Raw genomic sequence first — 5,986 nt, 5'->3', positions numbered from 1 at the left:
AATAGCTATCTGTAATGTCTACAAAGTCAATAATCAGTATTACACCATTAAAAACCAAGGAAATTAATCCTAAGGCAGCTTTCAAGTTCTTTTCCCTCCCCCCCCCCCCGTTACAGGCATTATAGAAGCACCGCAGAAGCTGAAATGTCTGTGATGTGATTCTTGTCCCAAAAGAACACTGTCTCAATTCAAGTGGAAGACAGTCCAAGACTAGTCCCTTCTCTGCGTCTCGTTCTCATGAACTCTCTGGAAAGCCCTCAATTTTGGCATTTTAACCAGGACTACGTGTAAAAGAGTACTAATCACCCCCTCACTGGGACAACCCCAACAACTTATTTTCCCCTCATTTTTGGGACCAGACTGACCACAGCTGCTGTCTGCCCCACACAACTAAGAAATCACTGCCATGTCCCTGACAGAAAGCTGCCTGAGGTTGGGTCAAAGTTGAGGTGTACAATGTAATAATTCCGTGTGTATATACTGTGAAATCATCATCACAATACAGGCCCCAACTACATGACCAGGAGGAAGGAGGGCTGTACCAGAGGCCGACCCAGAGAACAATCCTTACGGGGAGCCGTTATGTGGGACCCATCAAGAACGTGCCTGGCAGGAACATCACACAAAGAGGGGACACTGCATGAGGAGAACACACGGGGCACGCTCTTCCACAGCAAGAACCCGCCCGTGGACGCCACCCGCTTCTTCTCCATGGCCCGGCACCGCCTCTACACCTGCGTGCTGACGGTCCACCTACCTGGCCGAGATCCAGGGTCCCCAAAAAGTGGCTGCTGACATCTAAGGATCCTCAACAGGAAGCAGGCCATGCCTCGGAGGAGTCCCCGCTGGCCAGCGCCCCCACGTTGTCAGGAAGGCCCATCTGCCCTCAAGGCGTCCACGCCCACCTGAGGTCTCACGGAGGCAGCCAGGCTTCCCCCCAGTGTGTGTTCGACCAGCGGCCAATCCTGCCCGGAGACCCCCTGGACATCACCGGCCGCCCAGCCAGGTGGTGCCATAGACGTGCAAGCACAGAGGTCCGAAAGAAGGCAAACCAGGGGGCACCACGTCCTGACCACACTGTCTGCAGCCCTCCTGGCGGCGCCCGGAGCCCTGGCCCACCTCCCCACTGCGCCTGCGCGCCGCCCACCTGAGGCTCCACCAAGGCCTGGAGCCCTCGCATTCTCAGCACACCTGGGAATGCCCCGCCTCACAGGTTTCTGGGTCCTACTCCGCGGGATAACTCTTGCTTGCTGCTGTTTCTTTTGATTTTAGAGGCAACAGAAATGCCCGAACAGCTGAAACTTATTTGGCTGGAGGGCGGGGAGAGGAGTCAGGGCAACCAACACTTTTTGTCCCATTTCTTCAAAGGGAAACTCAAGTGTCCCTGCAAAATTTTGCAATAAAGCCATTAAGAGGAAAAAATGAAATAGAGTCCCATAGAAATGCTGTTTACTTAAAAAAAGATTTAACCTAGAAGACACAACATATTTTTCCTCCTTTTTTTATTTCAATGTATTCTAGCAGGTTTATAAATATAACTTTATCCTTCAGATTTTAGGCCTTCTTTTGCTCTCTTCAACAATTTAAGAGAGGAGTAAGGTGTCATCTTCCTGAAAGCTATTTTTGTATCCACTCTTTATTTTAATTGAAATCTAATTGGTATACAATATCCTATTAGTTTCAAGTGTACATCACTGTGATTCAATATTTGTATACATTATGAAAGGATCCCCACAGGAAGTCTAGTTGCTGTCAACATACAAAGTTATTGTGATATTACTGACTATAATCCCTATGCTGTACATCACACACCTGAGACTTATTTATAACTGGAAGTTTGTATCTCTTAATTCCCTTCACCTATTTTGTCCATCCCCCACTTTGTATCTATTAAGTCTGTTTCTCATTTGTTTATTTTGTTTTTTGATTCTACATACATATAAGTGAAATCATATGGTGTTTGTCTTTCTCTGAATTATTTCACTTATTATAACACCCTCTAGGTCCATCCATTTTGTTCTAATGTAACATTTTGTTATTTTTAAAGGCTGAAAAATATTCCATTATATATAAACACACACACACCACTTCTTCAACTTTATCCATTCATCTATCCTTGGACACTTAGGTGGCTTTCATATCTTGGCTATTGTAAATAACGTTGCAGTGAACACAGGAATGCATATATCTCTTTGGAACTTTTAAGCTCTTTAAAATGTTCATACATACAATGTTCATATATATGGAGTAATTGATCATAAAATTTGACTATGTCCAAAGTCTGTAAAATCAAAACACAGTATTTTTGCAATAGCAAGCAAGGACACTGTCTGTTGAGAAATTTTTCCTAAGGCAGTTGTTTTTAGTCTGCTCTTTAACATTTATGTAAATATGTGAGACTATAGTCATGAGAAAAGACAGAAATACCCAGGAGCATGCTTCTTCTGACTGAAAACATTATCTAAAATTAATGGAAGATTCATCCTGTTACTCAAATAATTCTATCATTATCCAATTCTCTCCTTTGGTTTGATGTTTCAGAATCAACATACAAGAGAATTGTTTTCTGACCATTAATTTAGTTAATATAAAATTTACCTCTTGCTTATGATTCTCTTTTCAGGATTCAAAAACATTTGAAAACTCAGCATGAGATCCGAATCTGGGGCATTCAAACACATAAATGACTCCCCAAAGGACAGAATCAACTCAGTAAGATATAGTGTAGATGTCGTGTTTATTTAAAATCTGTGGGTAAAAAGTTATTAATTTTCTAATCCAATGCATATTAAATAGTAACACAATACCTTAATTTACACCATGAAATACTGAGCCACAAAATGCTGATTTTCCCATGTGAAAATTAACTTCTGTTATCGAATTTCACTGGCATACATTCACTTTTTCAATAAAAAGATTAAGCGTAATACACATTCACAAGAAGAATTATACTTTTTAAATCAACAGGATATTAAAACAGTGCTCTTTCCTCCGCTCAGGCTTTCAAAAACAGGAGAAAGATTCATAGGGCTATTTATACTCAGGCTAACTTGCTTGTGCTAAATGTCTCATGTCCTGAATGCCTCTGAACTGATAGCTCTTCCCCTATTGGACTATGAGTGAGAAATTAAAATTCACTTTATATAAATATTTTATACAAAATGAACTATAAGAGAAATATGGTTTTAAAAAAAGAAAAGAAAATTACTAAGTGCATTCCAAAGCGCATTTGTGGGGTTGAATGTGTATTTATGTGTATGTGTGTATAAATAGAGTTCGTTATTGTTATATTACATGTTTATGCTAATATTATATTATAGTGCAGTTATAAGTTATATATAATATAAAATTAATTATGTAATGAAATTATAATAATTAATATATAAATCCTACATTGTAAGGTAGTAATATTATAAAGTTATATTAGAATATAAAATTTTATTTAAATATGAAATTACATAGACTATAATGATATATATGATTTTTGTTGAAATCAACAACCATTTCTCTGCAATATAATACAAATCATATCAATAAACCATAAGAATGTATGATTCATAGAGCATTTTATTCTTGGGTTAGTTTCCTTATGCTGAATGTCTCATGTCTTGAATGCCTCTGAACTGAAAGCTCTTGCTGTATTGAACTACAATTAGGAAAATAAAATTCATTTTTATATAAATATTTTAGACAAAGTAAACTAGTAAGAGAAATCTGATTTAACAAAGAGAGAAAGAAAATTGCCAAGTGTTTTACAAAACAGATGTGTGGGGTTGAATGTGTATGTACATGTATGTGTATATGGATTTATATTATATTATATAGTTATATTATGATCATACTAATGTTATAATATAATTACATTATAGTTATATATTATGTTTATAATATAAAGTTATATAATAAAATTATATAATCAATGCACTATATAAATCTTATAAATATGTGATATTTGAAAGTGATATAAAATCTTATTAGCAATATACAATTATATAGAATAAAATTATACATAAGATTTTGTTGAATTCAACAACTATTTCTCTGTAATATAATACAATACAAATTCTATCAATTAACCATCAGTTGAAATATTTGAGCGGAATCATATTAAAGAAATGCTTTTCCCTGAATGAGTAAGAACATGTAGCTCTATGCAAAGCTGGAATTCAGTGAGAAGTCACATGTTGGTTCACAGCTTCTTCATAGCTGTTTTCATCTCTTTATTTCTCAATGTGTAGATAAGGGGGTTCAAGAGTGCAGTAAAAATGGTGTAAAAACACAAACAGAAGCTTGTCCACAAAGAACCAACTGAAAGGCCACACACAAATGAAAATGCAGGGCCCAAAGAAGAGAGAGCATGATTACCATGATACATGCAGAGCAAGTAGAGAGTGCTTTGGATACCCCACCAGCAGCATGTTGTTAGACAGTGATGATGACAACAGTGTAGGAGACCAAGAGGAGCACAAAACAGCTCATAGAGAGCAACCCCACTGTCTGAGATCATGAGTATACCCAAGACATAAGTGTCCATGCAGGCAAGCTTGATCACAAGAGGAAGGTCACAAAAGAAGCTGTCCACCTCACTGGGGCCACAGTAAGGTAAACTCACAGTAAAGGCTACTTGGCTGATGGAGTGCACAAAGCCAACGATCCATGAAATGAACACCAGATCCATGTAGGTCTGCCAGCTCATCATAGTCATGTAATACAAAGGAATGCATATAGCCACATATCTGTCATAGGCCATGGAAACCAGAAGTACCATCTCAGCCCCACCAATAAAGTGCAAGAAGAAGATCTGAGCCATACATCCTCCAAAGGAGTTGAGCTTTCGATCACTGAGAAAGTCCCTGATCATCTTGGGGGTGGCAAATGAGGCTAGCCATATGTCCAAGAAGGATAGATTTCCCAGCAGGAAGTACATAGGGAAAGAGTGCAAGTGGGGGTCAGAAATTACAGTGACCACAATAATGAGGTTACCCAGCACAGTGACCACATAGATCCCAGAGAAAAATATAAAGAAAAAATGTTGGAGATGCTGTGAAGTGCAGAGTCCATACAACACAAATTCTGACACCAAGGAATAATTCTGCAGTTCCATTATCTCAAGTTTCAGATTTTGTTCTGAATCTATATAAAGAAAAGAGATGGATATGAAAGGACTTGTCAACTATCAGGCACATGAAAGTGATCAACTAACTTTTATCAGAATATAATTTTAATTTGTAAGACATAATATAAAATAGAATACAGAGAAGATTAAAACCAAGCCCAACAGCAGAATTTGCTTTTCTCCCATGTTAAGCCTACTTGGAATCTTCCTTTTTTTTTTTTTTTTAAGCCAATTTGTTAACATAAAAGTGTACCTACCTACCAAAATTCACCCATTTCAAGTATAAAACAATGACTTTGAAACAAATTATGGAGTTATGCAGCTATCCCCACAATGCTTGTTTTGAAATCTTGACAATCCACGTTCTTAGTAGGACTTCTGGAAGTAGTTGGACTATCTTCTCCTTTGTATTCGTTTGCTCATTCACAAGCTCACACATTCAGACCATATCTATGTAACACTGACAGTTTCCCATTCTCACTTAATTCAGTTATTAAAACAATCAGTATAAAGGGAAATAAATCAATTAACCTAAGGTTCATACAGTTCCCCTGATCCCACATTTCATTACTGTCCTTGTCATCTCTTTTAACCCTTGGGTTTGGGATTAAAAAGCCAATGATCTAATTCATTTGTGGATTTATCATGTATAAACTGACTACTTATGACAGGATTTTAGAATGATTTCAATGAAACATATTTTTCAAGACTTTTCAACAAGGATCAAAGCATAAAACTTATACAATAATTTTTTTTGTGAGTAGCTTTCACAAGCTACACAATATACATGAATGACTGATAAATTCAGCATCTGATTAAGAATAATGGTAGAATGTAGCAGGGACAATGGGTACATAAAAAAGGAGGTTG

General features: G+C 37.5%; 1 pseudogene; it reads right to left on the bottom strand.

Annotated features, from left to right (window-relative positions):
- Positions 1–4,189: 4,189 nt before the first annotated feature.
- LOC124508147 (olfactory receptor 4K14-like) lies at positions 4,190–5,104 on the bottom strand (annotated as a pseudogene).
- Positions 5,105–5,986: the final 882 nt, after the last annotated feature.

The sequence above is a fragment of the Lynx rufus genome, unplaced genomic scaffold, assembly GCF_022079265.1.
Source record: "Lynx rufus isolate CCGP_SWC_20201006 ecotype Redwood Valley unplaced genomic scaffold, mLynRuf1.p SCAF_13, whole genome shotgun sequence".
Taxonomy (NCBI): Eukaryota; Metazoa; Chordata; class Mammalia; order Carnivora; family Felidae; genus Lynx; species Lynx rufus.
Note: the sequence above shows the minus strand (reverse complement) of the source record. Positions and strands in the feature narration are given on the sequence as shown.